The 22,295-nt window shown below is 32.9% G+C and overlaps 1 protein-coding gene and 1 long non-coding RNA gene across 2 annotated transcripts in view; both read right to left on the bottom strand.

Annotated features, from left to right (window-relative positions):
* Positions 1-22,295, bottom strand: part of LOC132910661 (leishmanolysin-like peptidase) — a 214,361-nt gene that overhangs the window by 87,414 nt on the left and 104,652 nt on the right. The window lies entirely within an intron of this gene.
* The window catches only part of LOC132910712 (uncharacterized), a 106,246-nt gene continuing 98,809 nt past the window's right edge, over positions 14,859-22,295 (bottom strand). The window contains exon 4 of the long non-coding RNA XR_009658837.1: positions 14,859-15,386. This is a non-coding gene — a long non-coding RNA (uncharacterized LOC132910712). The remainder of the gene's footprint in view (positions 15,387-22,295) is intronic.

The following is a 22,295-nucleotide window of genomic DNA, read 5'->3' as shown; positions in this document are numbered from 1 at the left end:
TAGTGGATAATATTATTAGTTACAAAATTACGTACAGAATGACCCAGCACAATTTTATGTTTCGTTACAGCTATCGTAGAATATTAAGCTATCGTTTGTGGTATGGAGCAGTTCTGTCATTTAGGAAATTAATTAGCCATTCAAAATATTCATCAATTTCTCTAAACAGAGAGATTGCGAATAAATTAATAAATAAACAGGATAAATCGTGATGAATCCTGATAATAACATTCAATATTTAAAATCAACGAATACGTTGACAAATCGTTTATTTAATTTAATATTAATGTGCCATTAAAGAAATTGTAAATAATTTAAATTTCATACGATAGGTATCCATAATCCACTACGCATCGCACAACGATGTTAAAAGAATTCTCTCAGCATCTGGAACGAACAATAATCGAGCGTAAAGGAAATAGAAAAAAATTCGGGGTGCAAAGTTGGAATTCATGTAAGACTTGGTGCATTGTCAACTATTGTAAAATTAATGCAGCGTGGCCTGCCGCAGTTATAGATATCGTTTGTTAACCGCTCCAACTTCTGCCGAGCCAATCCTCTTTTCTGAAGTCGAATCCACCTGGAAAGTCTTTGGTGCCTCTGCGAGTTTGTGATGCACCGAGGTCTCTTCGATATTACGGATCTTTGCTCGTCCAGTTCGCGGCTCGCTGACGCCGTTTATACCATGAATTATGCAGCAGTCGGTTTGCGAACCAACGAGAGCACGATAAAAAGGTCCACGACCGGTGGTATTTCAGAATTCTCATTCAAATGAATAACGCGGCACGATTCGTAGTAAAAAGAATGATTAAGATACTCTTAATTCTCTAAATCTATTTGCCAGGCTATAAATTCACAACGCGTATTAACTTGGTACGTTCAGAAGGAGAATATCCCCTATCGTTGGGAAATCGCCTTTCGAAATTATGTAATCTGCGAAGAAAATAATTAAATTAAAAGGAATCTGTGAAATATAATAATCTAGATTTGTAACTGTTAAATATTATTTCAGGAATCAAACGTTGTTATAATAATAATAATAATCTGTTGTAATTGATGAAGAAACATTTTCATTTAAATATATCTGGAAAGAAAATCTAAATGGAAATAGATTTGCTACTGAATGTATAAAAAATTGGATTTTACCTTTATTAAAACAGGCTATCCCTTGTAATTTGTCAGAGCAGAGGAAGTAATTTACCGGGCGATGTAATTTATTCGGTCGATCGCTTTGGTCAAATGCCAATACACGATGCAGAACCGTTTTCGCGTTTACACGCAGCTATGCGGTATATCGTAAATAAGATTATTAAATTCAAGCTTTTTCTATTTCGATAATTAATATCGTTAACAAAAGGAAGTTTAGGTTGAAACTTGTGTAAATTATATATCTATTATTACATAGAACAAATGACGTTTCAATTTAGTTTAATTGTTACTCTTAACAACAGAATTGATACAGTGTATGCTAGAGAAGCTTTCAAGCAATTTTAATACATATAACACTTTCAGACTTGTTCGATAAAAATAACCTAAATGTTAGAAAATAAATAAAATATTATACGATTATACTTTAGCAAAATAGTTTTAGTGAAACTTTTCCTACTTCTAATCTGTCTTCCAACTTTTTTGAACTGCGAAATTGTAAATTTTTGTTAACATACAATCCCAGACTTCTGTTTTATAAAATTCTAATTTCTTTCTTAGTTTTTGTTTAAAAGGAATAGATGATAGCATAGAAAAAAGAAATAGTAGATGATCATTAATCTGATCAGCAAATTGGTAATCGTCTCAGCTCTACAGTCCTTTTGAACCCAGTAGCACTCTGTCGATCAAAGTGGTTCGGAAGTTAACGAGTTAGAGATGCAGGTCAACGACAGAGTCAGGCCCAAAGGGAAGCAGCTTCGTATTCACTGATTAGCAACACGCTATATTACGAGTTTATGACATATCTGCTGCTATCGAACATACGAAAGCAAGTGCCTGGTAATCCACACGATTCGCAGAAATGCAACGCTGTTATGTCTATACGCTGATTTCTAGTTTGAATGGTACAGAACATGCAGAACTTGTTCGTGACAAGAGATAGTAAATTTGATTGGTTTAATAAGAAGAAATTTAGAACATTATAATTAACTATTGCTGGATCTTTAATGGTTTAATTCGCATGAAATGTACCAAATTTGGTTTTTGTGAATATAGAATAAAAATTGCAATGTATACTGGCAAAGGAAAATGCGATATTTTAACACTTATGATAGACAAATTTTATGTCCATGTTGTATGTATTACACGAAATATTTCGAAATTTTGAGACACGACTGTGAAACACATACTTGTACTTTCTATGTACATTCTCAGGTTCATTTCAAACTTCACCAATATAATCATGACAGTCGGATCTCATCTCAGTACTAATGAAATTTCGAAGTGCTTCGTACAACACGCACAATATATTCAGACAAGATCCCTACAAGTTGTCGTTCTAGTTCTTAACCGTTCTATCTCCGTTAACTTGTAAATTGAAAAAGTTGAGTTTATGATGTTTAGTATTATTGTTCCCGGTTACGACTCTGTCTAAGTAGAATTTTATCATGAATTTTTATTCTTCATATCACTGAGACATACGTGAATTAGTTAATTACGTTATTTTGAAAAACAAACTTAGTACATTTAAGTACTAGAACGATCAACTGTTCACATGCTTCCACGAATAACGTATATCGTTCATTAAACACATAAATCTTCTACGAAAGTAGCACTCTTTGACATTTTCTCAAAGAAATACGAACGAATTTTGCCACAGAATTCAATGGCTGATAGGAAGAAAAAGAAGAACATGGTAAAAAGGTACAGCACTTAAGCTGTTCGCGCATGCACGCATGTTCGCGTGTATGGCGATTTACAGATGGTAGCAACAGTAGTCAAGCACGCATAGTCACAGATCATCGGGTTCCACGGTACAAGTAGCACGCTGCAAAGCGTGGCAATCGATGCTCAGGCACGTTCGCCAGACCTCGACCTCTCTCCAATCTGGCTAGCAGTCGCTAACCTGGCCAAACAACAGTCTCCAGATACGGTATAAATTAAAGCAATTTGCATATCACGCGCATTTCCACGCTTCTAACACGAAATTCGTCGCGGCAGTAACGGCCAAGGTTGAAATTCGTTATGTGGTCAATCAACTTGCTTCTATCTCCTATTTTATTTTATAGATTTGTTGCACAACTTCCTTGTGTGCGGTGCTATCTCAGAATAGCAACTATTTTTATTTCTGTCGTTTAGTGTCATCAACCGCTTCTATATTAGTAACGCAAGAAGCGCAACATTCACAATTTATATAGAATTTGGCAATATAGAATTTATCAAATTTTACTTTTGGCAATTTTTTTAAATAAATCAAACTTATTCGGTTGCTCGAGAAGCTTGCATATTTTGTATACATCAACCTAATGTCACTTTTCTGGATGATTATTATACAAAAGTATAATTAATACGACTTATCGTATGGGTCGTACATAAAATCTGAAATATTCCATGGGATAGAATTATCTATTGAGATCTGTTAAACAAATTATTTCGTAAGATAGAATTATCTATTGAGATCTATTAAACAAATATGTAACTTTTCGTACGAATATAAATAGTTTCGTATACAAGTATATTGGATAAATAAACGATTCTTTAAAGATAAAGTAATAGCATTTCTGATAACCCGTCAACTTTTACGAACTAGTATCCGTTTTATGAAAAAGCAAACTTAACGGACGACTCGAAGAACATTTTGTAAATATTTTAAGTATTAAACTGGCAACTTTTAAAATATTCTATCCGCTACGTATTAAACAAGTTTGCTCAGTATGTTCGTACAACTAGCTACATTTTCCTCGGCGTCAAAATCGGGTTAGCATAGATGTATTATTCAACGATATGTGGCAACACGTGCTGAATTTTGTATTGTTAATTAATTCTTCTACTTGAATTATACACCAAACGGTTTTCATTAAATCAAATTACACCCAGACTACAGATCTTCGATATGAATTGATACTTTTGCGAGAGCATCTAACAAGTAAAAAAGGAGATATTGAAACTTGCTCAGATTATTCGATATTCATTTCTGAAACTTGGGAGTATTATTTTAAGTTACGTCAAAATTTACAATAAACCATATTCTCTATATGGAAATTTCAGAAAAACGGCAAAGAAAGAATGGATTTTGAAGTGCTAACGCATCAAAACAGATCGCATTCAATTTTTCAAACGTTGGATGTTTTAAAAACCGTCCAAAATAAAAAGCCACAATTCTGTACACTCTTTCATATGACTGAACCAGAACATATAGAAAGCCAGAAACGTGTGAAGATTTTGTTCAAAATGTTTATACATGTTACATGCTCCACTAATTTCGTAGACCCACCAAGATTTAGTAGCGACATTAAATTCGTTTAAATCATTACCGTTTGCTCGACGTATGTACATATTCGCATAGCAGATCCGTGATATTAATACAAATGCCTACTGTATGTTTCGTATGTCGAATTAATGTGAAACAGTCCTCTTCATCTTTGTGCATCTTTCTCTTGTACGCTCGTTGTTTGGTTTATTCACTTACGTTGTTCATCCTTTAGCTTTAATTGCACTGCCTATCTAGCAATAATGTTGCGACGTGGTCCCATCTATCTAACTCTCGGGACGTCAACCCTTTCTCGCTTAGCGATGACGGTTGAGGTTCGCGAACCACATTACCTTCTATTATACAGGGTGCGCCGTTAGAATCCGGACAAAAGAAGTTTTGTGCAGAAAGTTGTTTATTTAAGTCAATACACAAAAACACATGAAAATGTTGTTATATCTCATTTAAAGGGTCCTTGCTGAGAACTTTTATTCTATGTAACCACCCTCTGCCTCTATGACCTGCTCTATTCTTGCTCTAAAGCGCGAGCACGCTGACTTCAACTGGTCGCGTTTAATTGTCGCGAATTCTGACTCGATAGCAGCTCGTAGGGAGTTGACGTTGGGGTGCCTGCATTTATTAGTTTGTCTCTCGATAACGCCCCACACGTAATAGTCCAATGGGTTTAGGTCGGGACTGTTAGGAGGCCAGAAATCTTTCGACCAAAACATGTCCACATTGTCAGAGAGCCAATTTTGAACAAGATGACTTGTGTGAGCAGGTGCGCCATCTTGTTGAAATAAATACGGCCTTCCAGAAGCCGTAATTTCCATCCACGGCTTTATTACTGTCTTCAGGACCTCCAAATAAACCTCCTTTGTGATTCTTTCGCCTTTTTGGAAGAAGTGCGGAGGCATGACGTCGCCCTCACTTGAGACAACGCTCAAAACGTGAACACTTGCTGGAAATTTGGTTTTGCCCACAACAGGAACATCTTCGAGATTGTGGGCCAGCCAACGGTCGTTCCTCCGATTCACTTTGGCATCCACCCGGCGCGAAGACTTTCTATAATCGCCGCTCTTCTATCGTATTCCGGGTTTTGCTTAACGAGTTCTGTCATTTTGAGGTTATAGAAGACTTATTGACATATTTAACTAACTTCAGAGTCAATCAGCACAAACATCTGAATTCTAATATGGTGGGAACTACAAATTGAATTCTGTCCGAATTCTAACGGCGCACCCTGTATATGGCGCGGCGTTCGTTTCTACTCCGGCGATTTAACATGCATTAAATTGTAAACTTGGAACCTGTCGCTTGCTAGATAATATACACTGCCACTGCCTTTTATGGCGCATCATCGATGCATTTATTTGCTGATATCTCGTTTCCAGCAACGAAGTCTATACTTTGTTATTCGACTCGCTTATCGATCGATTTTTCTCGTGCCAGCTTCTTGGAATATATCAGGAGTCAGGTTGCTTGGTAATGTTTAGGAAAAGTAAAATTTTAGATAAATATTTGTCCTTCGTATCATCGTTAAATATATCTACTATAATTTTTGACATTTTTTTTTCATTTTTTATTAAGTAGCTGTATAATCATTTCTTGTGAGCATAGCATCTAAATAGTTCCCAGTTGTAAGTTAATCGTATTAATTAATTATACTTTAACTGTTCTAACTGCAATATATAAAGTTGAAATTATGTACAACGAAAGATATAATTTGTATGTTTTAAACAGTTATTAATAACACAATATTTTTACAGTCATACAGAATCATTCAGTATCAATATTATATTTATCGTAGTTTTATAAAGAATCGATATGGTTTAATTAGTGGAATGAAGCTTTATGAAAAAAAATCACAGTAGTAAAGTATACGATAATGAAATGTTTATGACAGAAACATTTCACTGCAGAACAATCAACAACTAGTTAATACATTCGTGTGTCTGAAACGTTAGTCGCAATATTCTAATAAACGATAGTAATATAATAAAGGAGACGCATCTTTCTTACAAATATTTCTTACAAACAATTTGATTATATAACATACCGAATAATATTAAAACAGCCCATTTAGTTTTACGGTAATTAAATTTCTTTCATTAAAAGATGAAACCCCGTTTAATATCCGCAGGCAATTGATAGCGGTGAGTAATGAAGGAGTAATAGTATTAACGAAGTCAGAGGGTGGGCTTGGAATTTCTAAATACGTGAGCGCTGGGAACACCAATCTACCCCCAAAATCAAAGTAACTTTCAAAGGAAACCATTAGATAGCGCCATTTAATTTAAAATCAACCAGAGTATATTGCCTTCAGATTGATTTTATGTTTGATCCAGCTATACCATTAACGCAATTTCCCAAAATCTCGATAATCTCAAAATGATCGATCACGTGTAGAAATCATGCATTAATACATATAAAAATTACACGATTGTTATATCTTTTTGAAACCATCATTTCAAGTATTTATTTATTTAAAGATCGCGATGCATGCAAAAGTTTACCACTCTAACTGGAAGTTTACTATTCTGTTGTAATATTCACGAAGTTTAAAAACTGGGGCGCACATGGCACGGGCACATTAGTCGACATCCCTCGAGTCAGCAGGTACGTGCAGCTACTGGATAAGTTCCATACGATACAAGATCACATCGAAGCATTACTAACCCACATTCCGGAGGAAAAACCGTGGGGACAGTTTCGAAAGAGTTTTGAGGTCATGTATTTTGATGTAACCAGTAAGGTGAGAGGTTACGTACGACGCTTCGAGACTCTGCTATCGACATCTCACGTGCAACCTAATTTGAGATTGATATCTGCATTCACTACGTCTTCTGAGATACAAAAATATAAAAAAACATTCAAAAAATTCTTATCAAATTTATTAATTTTTACAATTTCAAGAAAAAATGGGTGTATTTCTGGGATACATTTTGTTACGTCGGCCGACTCTCCATCTAACCCGAGCCACACACTGCGGGCAGGATGACAGCCAGATGTCCACACATCCTTATTGCGCACCCTCAAGAGTCAAGGACCGATCATGAATTTCGGAAATTTTAACTAAAGTCCTTCAGATCGAACAAAGATCATTTTACTGAAACGTTTTCTAAGGTTTATGGTCTGCTATGGGAAAACACGGGGAAGTTAGTTTTTTTTGCATACGATGCTTCCTACTTTCTTATCGAGAGCAGCTAAGACCCTTCCTAGTCCACCAACCGTCTTATTAGCCAATCAGACACAATGTCTACTGCCCTCACTTTCCCGACCAAAAATGTCATTAACAAATCCGATGGCCCCGTGCGCTAGACACACCCTTTACTAGCTCTCCTCCGACACAGCATCATCACTTTCATCACTTTTTCCTCGTCGTTAGAACAGTAAACAAGTCTGTAACGGGTTCTACCCTTCAGTCAAAGTTGTTCTTCATCGTTAGAACAGTCTACAAGACTGTAACGGGTTCTACCCTTAAGTCAAACTTCTTATACTTCGTTAGAATAGTCAACACGTCTATAACGGGTCTCTTACTTATCTTGTACCGACGCATCAGTGTAACTGTCCATTTTTACAAAGCTGCTGGAATAAACATTATATACGTGTTAACTCAGTGTAACCTCAATCAAACCACCCCTATTATCGTAACAGAAATAAGGGGATCGATCAGTTCGTGGCGTTGATTGTCTAATCGTAACGGGAATTTACGACTCCCGTTGACGTGCTTTCTCGCGATCGTGTCTCTCCGCGAACACATTTGACTCGCTGATTAACTGCAAGAAATTACTGAGCTATCCGTGGATACTTAATATGAGGAAATGATATCGAATGGGAAAAATTTCCCAGTCCAATTTACCGTAGATATAAACTTGGGTCGATAGAATGATGATAGTTCACGCGGCTCTAATTAAGAAATATTTATTCGACAAGCAAGAACACTCAATCTGTGAAAAATGTAATGTACTAGCTACTGTCATGTATGTCATGATATTGCACTTGTATTTTCCACTTGTTGAAGCAGTTTAAGGTCTGCCCTGAAAAGGAAAACTGCAATGTTTACGAGAGTGTGAGCATAAAGTGCATGTACAAAGTGCAAGTGCACCAGTTAGACGACTGTTCTCGAGAAGCCAATGCGATGACATCTCACTATCGTAAGTTTTCATATCTAAAATATTATCAAGCGCGTCATATCGCAGTGTAAAAACTACGACGCTGTGAGAAGAATAGTTAACCTTCCAAATAATATGAACAGCCTCTGAAATTCGGAGGAAAGTTTAATAAATTTGACTGAATTTCTATCCGAAGCAACGTGAAGGGTAAAAGAACAGAAAATTACCAGGTGACGTACAACAGATTAAACACTAGATACAGCCAATTATTCTATTTATTTCCTATTTCCAAAATCTTCTCGGCCTCACCTTCCTCTGAACTTGGTTCTTGAATCAGAAGACAGTCAAATTTCAATATTTAAAATCTAATTCCGATACTCGAGCACTCTTATTTCGACATCCTAACGAAAGTAAAATATCGAGTTAATATTAGACTAGTTCTACGGGAATGACTGATCGTAGATACTAAATTTGCACGGAAGTAATACCGAGAAATCCTTGGGTGGAAGATAGTAAGAGCTTGGAACGCCCTTGACGAGAAACGTTACGATTCAGAGCCGCAAAACTATTTTCCGATAACGACCGACATTCAGTTGGTGGGGTACATTTGTTCCAGGCTCGCGCTCTGATTGCGCAGGACGCACGCTTTCGTCGGATGCATATTTTACTATGTTGACAGATTTATTGTAGGCACGGTTATCCGACCGTGCCAGCTTCTTCCTTTATTTTATTATTTGTACTGTCACTTGTTTTTGTTTCATTTGTCTCGAAGAACCCATACCTTCGGTTGTCAGCAGCACGCTGTTCAAAAGATAGATGGGATGCTGGTTCCATTATTAAACTGTATGCCAGATCCATGTCGAAACAGGGATCCTATTAAGCCAACTTTCGCAGGATTCCGACTTTCTCCCATATTTTTCATTCGTATACATTGAGAAATAAACAATGAGGGCACAAAGTTTTGAAATAACAAACTTTTATTCATTTGAGTTTGATCCGCTTTTCATATTTAAACATTTCGGTTATTAAGAATTCGTTTAATCTTCGTAGGGATTGATTTTTCCTTTAAAATACTCTATCCAGCATTTTCTCCACTTTTCGAGATACATCAAAGTATTTGAAATTCCACTCGTGTATTACCTCTTAAGTAAACTTGTGCTACTGTTACGAAATAACAACTAAGTATTCTGAATTGGAAGAATGATAACAAAGATGAGACAAAGAAAATGATGAAACTTTAGTTTTCTTTAATTTTTAAATGGTAATTAGGGCAACGACGTAAGGTCATAAAAAATCTACTAGCTAAACTGACATTGGTGACTAAAGTTTGATTCAGTTTATGCAATGACTTGAACGCTTAATTTTTAAGATTCCCCGCACTAATATAGCATTCCAATAATTTCGGATAATTATTGTGATTTGACTTCTCATATTTCAGTATTGAAAATTACGTAGTAATAAACGCGCATACCTGAAAATATACTTATAAACGACAGGTGTAATTAATGTTTTGTTAATAACTGAAACCAGTTTCGTATAATCGTGTTTAAAATATATGCTAATGTATAAAATGCATCATCGTGTAATTATACCCATATATTACAAATGAATTCAAAATAAACCAGAATTTCAATGCTCCAACGTTTATTTTCATTAATGAGAAATAATTAATATCAACTAAAATTGAATACATAATTTATTATAAATGTGCATCGTAGGGTGATATCAGCGTCCTAACAAAGATTAATTGTGTTTGTAATAACAATCGAACCGTATGTTTCGCGAATAAATTATACTACAATTTGCTAAATAAACTCTTTGTATGGTTAATATTGAAAAATTTAATGATCATATGTAACAACAATTCTGTCATTTCTCTTCCTCCTTTTTCTTATTTTTATGATTTACAGATCTTCCTATTTTCATTCATATTTATTGTCATATTTATAATTCATTTTTATAAATCACCATTTTGACACTGTAATGATACATATACTTAGACAAGTAAAATTTAAATAAAAAGATAACACTCGATACTATAATACTATAAATGTAGAAGGTTCAGAATATTCAAATAACATTTGTTTCTTAAAATTAATTTATCTGGTATTAAAAATTGTAAATAAATTTTTATTCTGTAAAATTCTCCGTAAATACCGGGTGTTCAAAAATTAGAAAGAAAAAATATGACCCGTATTGCTGTAAGTTTGAGATACGAAACAATTCCTCTTTTAAAACGGAATCTTTAAAATTAACGTAAAGAAATACAAATGACCACAAGATTGGTTTATTATCATTGAAATAACATGATAAATAACATCGGGAAATACAATGCTCTGACAAACATTAGATGGGGCTCTCGAGACAGAGCTCAACTTTTATCCTCAGAGGGGAGATTGAGGTGATTCGCATGGGGTTGTCTTCGGAACTGCGTAGTCAGAGAATATGCAGAATCAACCGTGTTGACGCAGAGACCTCCATTTTAAACGTGGGACGATTGTTTGATGATGATCGCCTTTAAAAGCTACTTGTACAACGCGTTTACCTTATATAATGATATACGGCTCTTGTTATACGAATAAACACACAAACTGATGCATTCTCGCTGACTCCGGTTTTGATTTTAAATGTTTCTGGTGATAGGTCTATTAATATTTAGCGACGAAATAAACAAAGCTTTGTGTAATTATACAGAATGACGAGGTACAATCTTCAAAGTACAACTTAAAATATAATTCGATATAAAACTCGCTATAGATAATAATAAAATAACCATAAAAAAATAATTTAAAAGAAGCATAAATCAATATAAAAATTAGTAAAATACTTATAATGTTTTGAGTTATACGTACATTAGTTTGTAATCATAACCTTTCATTTTTTGTGTCGTTAATAATTCATGTAAGCAGTTGATGCGACTATATGCAATGGAAAAGAGATTATTTAAAATGTATATTCATGTCGTTTAAAAGGTAATATAATTATCTAGCTACAAATATTGCAATTTTCAACATTTCCTGGAAAATATTTGAACACAGGAAACCAACACACGTAAAAGAATCAGATCAAATTTACATTGAAAAATTTAATCACAAGTTGATTAATAATTGCAGCGGGATAAAAATTTAATCAAATTTAGCGGATGCAACGGCAAAAGCCAATTTTCTCCTTCGAAATTTATATTTTGCTTAACAGATGCATTTCGGTTCTATGGAAGATATTTCAACCAATGTAATGCACAAGCTGAGCGATATTCCAACTTTTTCTTCTGCATTGTAATTATTATATGAATTATTATAAATACCACTATAAATAACATTATTCGGCATTACTTTGTTCCAAAAATATACACATTTATTTCAAGAAATCTTAAATACTCGAATAACATCTATTAAAACTACTAAAAGTTTAAACGATTACTGTTCCAAAACTAATGAAGATTTTCGAGTCCAGTTGAAGTCGTTAGACAGAATGAAGCTTCCTCTGTAAAATTTTTTCCGTTTTATTTCGATCCAACTTTCCGTTGCTGAGATATCATCGTTTGAAGAGAATCGAATTTTTCGATAATTCCCTATCGCTGTCTCTCTCGCACGCTCGGACCTCTCATTCGTACTGTGTCACTGACCGATCACAATTTTCTTAAAATTAAATGCGCGTTGGTCAGTGACAGACAACGTCTGCGTCTATTTTACTATTATTACACACAGTACTAAATGTATCTACACCTTTCCTGGAAGAAATGTAGGTCAGACGGCTGCAGGTTTACATTCATAATTCTATAGGCATAGATATTTTACCTAATAGTGCTATATCTTTAGAACAAACTGGTATATCCAATGAAATCAAAATGAGATGGAAATGAAATGAATTAAATCAGAATTAAATCAAAACATATATTACTTAAAGATTTAGTGATTGTTTTACGGGCGTTGTTTATAAAATGTTCCTAACTTCAGCTTTATTATAATAATTAATATTTCCAAATATTTCTGAATATCTATAATATTTAGAAATATTCCTTACTATTTATAAATTCTACACAGGAATTCAGAAACTTTATGACTCTGATATTTCGTACATAGATGTAGAAACAGAATATGTTGAAGGCTAACAACAATCAGTAAGGGTAAGGTAGTCTTCTCGAAAGATTAATTTTTTTATTAATTTAATTCTAAAATTATATATATTTCTAAAGCTTGAGACGTTTGTATATTTCTTTTCTCTTCCCATTTCTACGATCTTAAGGTGCTTGAGAACAGAATATTGGCAAAAACACGAGTTGGGTCCCGCAAGGGTGAACACGTTTCATAGAGAACGAAATTGGTAGGGTGTGCGGCATAAATTCACGTTCGACGACGGGATTATTTGACACCGTGATAATATGCGAGAGTATCGCGGTGCACCACAAGTACAGAATGATGTTGAAGCGGAAGAGAAATTTCGAAAAGAGAGGAGGGAACAAGGAATGAGGGGTGCGTTTTTATCCCCCTTTGTTACAGCGATCAGCCGCGTACAAAACGACGGGTAAACTGAATCTCTAGCTTCTATCCCTTTCCCACGTTATTACGACGCAGCTTGGTACGCGAAATCCCGCTTTAATTACTTTCCGAGAAACAAAAAGCCGGGATATACTTTACGCCGAGAAGATTGAATTTTAACGCGCGAAGCAAGAAACTTCGTTAAATCCAATTCGAATACTAGTCGGAAACTTTCCTGGCAAACATCTCTGTATGTACGAATCCGATAAAAATTCCAATAAAATTTCATCGGTGTTAATTATCTGTTAAGGACAATCGATTATTAAATACAGCTTAGTTTAATATCAGCTGCATTAATCAATATAGTTCATGACCTGACTCTTATTTCAATACGATTAGATAACAAATTACGTATGTATTAATATGGAGTTTTTATCGATTGAATATTATATTCCATCTTGATTATAAATTATTTATAATAAATTGATCTAAATATACAGGATTCTACGTGAAAAAACAAATCGAAAATATAGGACAAAATTTTTTCATATGGTATTTCGTTTTCGAGAGAATCGAGATTGAAAACATATCAAGTACACTTGAGCTTGGCTGATTGAACTTTTCATAAGACTCTGTTTTCGAAGACAGAAAATCTGACAATTTTTTCAGCGCGTGTACCAAACCAGTTCTTAACTAAACGAGTATAAGTATGTCGATTGTACCGCAGTTGCCGGGAAACTGAGGTATATAAATATGTATATAAATATATGAGGTAAGCTGTCTAATTAAAAGATTAATTGAGAATAACTTCTTATTAAATACAACGAGTGACTTTAATCTTGTTTTACGTAATTACGTATATACTAATATAGACTTTTCATTGATTGAGTTATATTTCAACCTAATTACAAAAAAAAATTGTACTAAATTTTTATATTCAATTTATTTTAACATATGTAAATATGCGACAGGTAAATTGCATAATTCAGAAATTTATCGAGGATTAACTCTTCGAAGGAAAAGCTAGAACGTTTAGACATTGAAGGATACGAATAATTTAGATGTTAGCAACACATCGTATGTAAGCTCAAAAGAAAATATAAAACAAGATATAAATGGCATGGTGAAACATGGGTCGTAAAGTACCTACACTGTACGACGTCTCTGTGACGTGTGAGGTAAGCGTTCTCGAATCCCTAGAGGGCCCACCAGACCGAAACACGAGTGTACTACTAGTGCTCTGACTCTCAAGGGACTGTTTATCAATCACGTTAAGTAAATACTGTCTCTAGAGCGAAGCATGTTGTGACAGTAACGTGTAATTACGTTCGTCTATTGTAAATGAGGTTACATATAATAGTTTGCTGCAAGCGAATGCAAATATTCCTATTTTTATTTTTTTTTAGTTTTACCTCTTCTCTATACGTATTATATAGTCCCTCTTTCGTTGAGCATTATTTCAAATATGTACTATTTCACCTATTATTATTATATTATATGTATAATTTCACCTATTTATAAATACGATAATTTTCTTGCTACTGGTTTCGAGTATTAAATGTATAATAATATATTTTGCAGAAAATTTGTTATTTCATTGGAAATAAAGATATTCAAATATTTGTAATGAATAATAATTTCCAAAAAGATATATATGCATCTATGTGTGCTTTAATGAAAAATATGATATTTCATGAAATTGATTCTCAATAATAAAATTTACAAAAAATGATCGAAATTTTTACAGAATTACGTTAAGATTACTGAACTATAATAAATTGCTACAATATCAAATTTATATTAAATATTATAAAATATGTAGAAATACGTTCGGAAATTTTTTCAAATTTTTCATCATTTTTATAGAAGATGTACTTGTTATATTATTTTCAGTACTTTAATCTATGCATCAGAATTACTTGTCGTTTGAGATGGTTTATAAATATACAATGTTAATTTAGCTACACATATGTAGAAGCTCGCTTTAGCATCAGGCAGTAGAAATTTTGTCGTCGTTTTGGGCTAAAAATTTCTTTATGCGAAAATAGTTGAATTCTTTATTTTTGAAAAGTTACCAGACTCATGTTGATCAAACGTTTTTTTATGTTCCCCGTGAATATTATACGCTCTTCAAATTTTTAAGTCTCTTCAAACACATGTATAAAATACGCCACTTGGAGGAATGCAAATTTAATACAAGCAAATAGAGTTTATGCGATCTCTAGAATAAACGTAACATTAATATTGTACGTAACGTAACATTTATATTAAACTCATTCAGATGTGCTCTTCTTTAAAATGTTAATATATTGTTTTATTTGCTTTAATAATACTTCACCCTACAGAGATGCCATATTTCCCGTTTACTCGAATATTTGTAAGATTAGTTTCTCTCACCTGTAACAAAATATTAAAAAAATTAATTACTAAGAGAGAATCAACAATTAATTTGCCTACATAAAAATACAATTATATCCTTAATGTGATACGATATAATCCTACTATAGGAAACAAGAATTATTTAATTCATAAAAATACTTTCGCATAATTATAAAATACTTTATAAAATTGAATATTACGAACATAAATCATTTCTAATTTTTCATGAAACATAAGTAAACACAACAAATCATATGTAATCTAAATTCTCGCATGTAATTTCTTTTTGCATTCTAGATTGAAATGTATTAGTAATTAATAATTAATAATTAATAATCCAAAATTTATAATCCGGATTTATAGTCTAAAAGTAAATATGTACATTAATTGAAAATATTCGACTTAGCAAGCTCGAAATTCGACTGTTACTTGCTTTTGATCTAAAAAGTTTTAATTATAATAATGAGCAAAACAGACATTAATTGCATTTAATTAAGATAAAAGGGAATCGAGTAGATAACTTTAAACACTGACGTAAGAACGAGGTTTCAGCTTTGGTACAGGTTTACGTCGAGGCGTTAATTACAATGGGGAAACGAGGAAACCCTGTGCTTTATTCAACCCTCCTTCCCTTAGCATTTAGCATCCATAGTAATTCAATACTATGTCCAGAGAAGGGGATTTGTAAGCATTCGCGTTTATTACACTGCAACAGAATGTCAACCTGTCAGTTTCAACCGTAAATTAGAGGAAGGGGCTGTCACTCACATCCTTCGCTATCTTTGCTATTACTTGCACTTTCCAATTTATTCTAATCCCTAACAAATTCCTATAATGATCTTAGCTATTGTACATATATAATTCGTTCATCCGAATAAATTGTATCAAATACTATACTCGTTCATTTTCGCTGACTAAAATACCGTGTTGTTTCGAACATTCATAGCGAATTTACTGTCAGAAAATACACAGCTTCGCTGCATAATATTTTATGGTATATCGGTACGTATGACTTAAATCGCACCTAATAGACTGAATTACGATATGTATTTCTAGCAAGCGTAATATGAAATCCTTTTAAAAGGGTATTATAGTAAAAGCATAAAACATTGCAGCTAAATGGTAGTTAATGGAGGCTAATAAAATTACTGTGCCGAGATATATTCACGTGTGCTTTGCTAAGTCAACTCAATTGCCTTTATCAGAATATAATTCGATATGATTTGTACGAAACAAAGAATGGAAAAGTAAGGAAAGCTAAGTGTATCATAGAAGGATTGATTAATATTTATAAATCGATGACAGCAAGCATATTATAAAATATTATTGAAATATTCCGGAAAAATTCATTATTATTTATAAACGTACATTAATATAATAAACACATTGTAAAGCTACGTGCATCGGTAGAACTTGTGATTTATGAGTCAATTTTCTCGAACAAAGAAGTGATGGTGTACGGTCCAATACAAAGAACGTTCAGAATTTTGCGGGAATGGCGTATTGAAGAAGTTTACCTACCCACACTCCTGGAAACTTCAAGGCCACGTTCAAAGAAGAATTTGTCAAAAATGAAATTTAATATGCAGCAAGACTTTGAACTACACCCAAATTGAAGCAACTAGTACTTTGGCACGAAACTTCTACCTTAAACTTCATTATTTAAATTTCATATTATCCTGGACGTCATAACTTACGTCTCGAATTACGTATCTCAACCTCTAACGTAGTAGAATAGAAACTTATTACTTCGTGCTTGCATTATGCCCTAAACTGAACTTCATCTAAAATTAGTTTAACATGTGTATATGAATGTACAATGAATACATTGTGTACAGGATAAGGAAGTAATTATTGTTAAACTCTCATAATATTTAGACCTATCTTTACCTTCTCTGATTCGCCTCTGGTGTTTTAAGGGAATTATATTTTGTTACATTCAAATTATTAATTTTGTCACGAGAAAACTACATGCGACGAAATTAGTTTAACATGTGAATATGAATGTACAATGAATACATTGTGTACAGGATAAGGGATAATTATTGTTAAACCCTCATAATATTTGTATCTTTACCCATTCTGATTCGCCTCTGCTGTTTTAATGGAATTGTATTTTATTACTTTCTAATTATTAATTTTGACACGAGAGAACTACATGCGACGAATGTTTATACAAATTGTACAGACACAAATAAATAACTCGAATATGAATAAAAATATTGATGAATATTTATTATAAAATTAAACAGCGTAAGAAATATATTTTATATATTTTTCCATATTATATGTATTCTGTATATTTTTAGATTGTAATATTTTCCATAAAGGTATACTGTAAATATCCGCAGTTTATGATACAAAAACACGCAACTGACTAAAGTTCAGCCAGTTTTAACGAAAACATGTTGCTACACCATCGTTGCATTTGACTTTAAAGAAGTCTATTAGGTTGGAAAAGAAATTATAGAAAATTATTTGTCAAGAAACTACTATCGATGATGAGAAAAGTTTCATGAAGTTGTTAAAAGATAATCAAGCCTGTTATCAAGGAGCAGCAGCATTATTTTAATTAAAACATTGTTAGATGTATAGCCTCTAGTGGAACTATCTTCACTTCGGGTGTTGTAGAAGCTTATAAAACATAAAAGTAATTTGTAACTTTCGAGTAACAATATCCATTAACGGTATTAACAAATTACCTTAAGTAAAGTATTATAGAAAAAGTAGAATAAAGGCAGACAACTTTAAAATTCCGTAGAAAAATGTAGAGAGGGAAAATGTTTTACATTTACAACTTTAAATATTCGATTTTTAAATTACTTATATTATTTATGTACCAATATTTTCGCGATAATGCGCAAATCATTGCCATATTTTCATCTATATCGTATTAGCTGCGGAATGAATTTGAAGCACATTATGCACATGGCATATATATAATAGGTATATGTATTTATTTATACTACTGGCACAACAATTATATAACAATAATACTGATTATCACTAACTAGAGTACGTTGTATCTATTTCAACCCTTCTACGTGTTGGACGCATTTAGAATAAATAGGAGATAACGAACATGTAACATCAAAATAATTAAAACACGTATAATACAATAAATTAGAGACTGCATAATTATTTGAAATAATAGAACTCGAAAACGATAATTTCATTGTGCAATAATAATAATAATTTCACTTCGTTCCAAATGTTACTTTTGCATTTACTGATATTACTTTTCATCTTTCAATTTAAAAAATCAATGTTTCATTGTAGCAATTCTCTGGTATTCAGGTTGAAATAATTTTGCGTTTTCATTTCTATTCCAGACGCATGTCAATTTCGAAACGTTTAAAAAAGAAAAAAAAAAGAAGAAAATACATTGTAGGTAGGTGAAACAATATTTATTTCTAGGAATTATTGCATTGAAGCTGGCAGCTGTTAGTTATCCCACAGGGGACCCTTCCTGGTTCCTCCAATTGTGTTCATTTTGTTCAGTTTCAAAATATGGATATATTCTGCATCCATTAAACCATGAAAATGTACTACATAACAGCTGAACCTTGATACGCAAATTACGAGCGTGTTTGCAAATGTTTCAAACACAAAAAATAACAATATTATTTAATATTAGCAGTACTAATTTAATTAGAAGATAAATTATATAGACAAGTCTATCGCGTTTTCTTATTTTCGATACATTAAACACATTATGAAACACCATAAAAAATATGGACCCGTTGTTTAAATCTAAAATATTGATTATAGAGTCCACGATATTAAGCATTTTTTAATGATTTTTAAAATTAACATAAATCCTTAAGATTTTAGATCTTCTTCTTGATACGCCGTATAACTTGCACATAATTTGTTCACATAAAAGTGATCACGCGTGTACGCAAATAAAATTGCGTGTTGTAAAAAAATACGATAAAAAAATATACCATATAAAATCGCAACGGAATGATTACATCTACAAAAAATGAAATTTGTTGAAAGGTTGTCGAATTGTAGAATAGGTGAAATGAATTAATACGCAATTATTGTTAAACAACGGGACGTTACAATTCATACTTTTTCGTATTCCATTATCGACGCGTTCAATGAAATCGGTTCGTTTAACGTTTTCGATGCGTTTTGTTCTCTGAAAGCTTTCCTAGTATCAAAAAGCGTCCGTATCCATTGATTGACATTCGATTTACCTCGTGTGATATCCGGAATAAACGACGTTTTAGTAGAGCCATAAGAATGGGCAGTGGAGAGAGAAAGGGGGAGGGGAGGAAACAAAAGCAAAGTGAAAAACGACAAGTTGAAAACGTAAGTTAAGTCGGACCACCACTATGTGTGTTAGCGCAAGGGATTTGCGAGGAAATGGAAAAGCTTCGAACACTCAAATCCCCAGCCCCGATGCGGAAGTCTCGAATACCAGGCGAAGGAAAATGAATATTACTGGCAGACAGAAGGCTTACTCGACAACTGTTCGTTCGCGAGTAATTTCAAAGCGTTCGGAATACAAACGGTACACCAGCCTTTATACTTCTGTTAGAGATCTCGTTCGACTAGTAACAATTTAAAGAAGTGGAGGCAACGTAAAAGAAGTTCTCCAACTTCGCTAGATATAATTCCAAAGAGAAAGCATCTAAAAATAGGCATTTAAATGCCTAACGTTGCCATTTCACAACATATTTATACTTTTTAATGCACTAGACATAGCGATTATTACTTATCTATTAATTTATTGCCTTTCGTATTTACTTATTCCTATTTCAAGACGGTGGTTCTAATTTTTAGCTAATTTTTAGGATACAAAATTATCCGATGATTAAAGATCAAGAGACAAATGGTTCATTTAATCTAATGGTTCACTGATTCTGTTCACTACCTATGATTTTTTGTTCTTTTAGATATAGTACTTATGGTACAGTATAATTGAACCTAATTAACTATGTAATTAATTATGTATGTAAGTGTTACAATAAATAGAATAACGTGACGATATCTTTTATAGCCGCTGTAAGTGAATGCATACTAATTCCATGATCGAGTATTAATTAAAATTTTGCTATAATAAATGCAGTTGAGATAAATCAAATGCTATTGTATTTATGTTCACTATCCTGATAATGATATTCACCGGGTAAGTCATTGTAAAATAATAATGTTAATAGAAAATATCTATGCTGACACAAGATAATAACAAAGATAGTGCTGAAACTTTTTTAATTTAAAATTATATTGTTTTTGAATTACATATAACCAACATTTGTTAGATGACGGGAAGTGGGAATTTCTTGCTTTATGAGACAGGACGTAAATCGCACGCAGTTAGCAGGTATATTCGTTTTTGATATGCGCGCTGTTCGTCCTTCGCCACTTCATACACGTAAAGCATGGATTCCCGGGGCTTATGCAAATATTCGAAACTGCAAGCGTGGACAAAATTCTCGCAGATTATACGGGGGATCGTGTCGAGATAGCCTGGTGTTTACGTTACACTGCGGAAGGGTGAAACGATCAACGCTGCGGGTGCTATTCACGCCCTCTAACACATAAAACTACGTATAACCTTTTTCGTCATTAATACATCATTCACGTGTCATTGTAACGTCAGATCCTTCATATTATTTTATTGTAATCGTTTGATAAAGAAAACTGAGTTTCTTTATAGCTTCTGCATAAATAAACGTATAATCTTTCAAATTTTACACGCATTCAATTCTTTTGCAGAAGATACAGGATACTCCAACTAAGATTGCAATATTATTGAACGATATCTAAACAAATGCGTAATGTAGATGCAACGAAAATTTTTATTGATACTATTGTTAGAACATTAAAAATGATTAGTACTATTATTATGTATGGTTACAGCGAGAAACAACGGAAAGCTATTACTATAGTTGTACATACAGGACGTTTCTGCTAGTAGTTAGTTTTCAGCCTTTTTCTGGCAAACGATAAATAATGAGGAAAAAATGAAAGAAGGAAAAAAGGAAAGAATGAATGGTTCAAAGTGAACTACCTATTCACGATAATATCTATTTTTTCCGCAGGTGCAAAAATGCATGTGCTTTGCAATTGCACTATTCTTTCCTTTTTTTCAGTGAAAGCCTCCTTTCTCTCGCATAAGCCGAATTCTCTCGTCATTCTAGAAAGAGAAATATTAGGGTGACACAGTGGAAAACTAATTAGTTTAAAATATCTTTTAACATTAATTTAAAATTAAGAAATAATTGAAATTAATTAAAACTAAAATATTAAAAAAAACAAATTAAATATAATTAATTTAACTTTAATTAATAAAAGAATATATCATATATGTACGGTAATGGAAACACAAATACAAGAGTATCACCTTACGTCTTTTCTTCTTTTTTCATATGATATTCTGCAAAATTTCAAAAGTTATTTTTTTAAACTAATCAGTTTTCGATCATGTTACCGTAATACCTTTTTCACAGAATGACGAGAGGATTCGATGTATGCAAAAAAAGAGAAGAGGAAATTTTCAATTTGAAAGTATAGCGCAGCTTGCACTTGCGAAACAAATATGATGCTGAATACGTAGTTCACTCGAAATCATTCGACTTTTTCCTCTTTCGTATCTTCCTCAGGCTTATCGTTTACCAGGGAAACGCTGGGAACTAATAGCATAAACATCTTATGCATAGAAATATTAGTACATATTAGTGTATACAAAAAAGATAATAACAAAACGAATTCCGAAAAGATTTCTCGAGTAAAGAAATTTGAAATTCACGTGAATTTTAAATTCATATTTCAATTCACTTTAGTATTTCTAAAATGACGAATATTTTTCCCACTGCATTTCTCATAAACCTTACACATCTTTTCTCGCTAAAATAAATTGTTTCTTTAATATGCTTTTAGAATCGTCTGTTTAAGAAGATTATTAGGCAATTA

Source organism: Bombus pascuorum, chromosome 9, assembly GCF_905332965.1.
Source record: "Bombus pascuorum chromosome 9, iyBomPasc1.1, whole genome shotgun sequence".
NCBI lineage: Eukaryota > Metazoa > Arthropoda > Insecta > Hymenoptera > Apidae > Bombus > Bombus pascuorum.
Note: the sequence above shows the minus strand (reverse complement) of the source record. Positions and strands in the feature narration are given on the sequence as shown.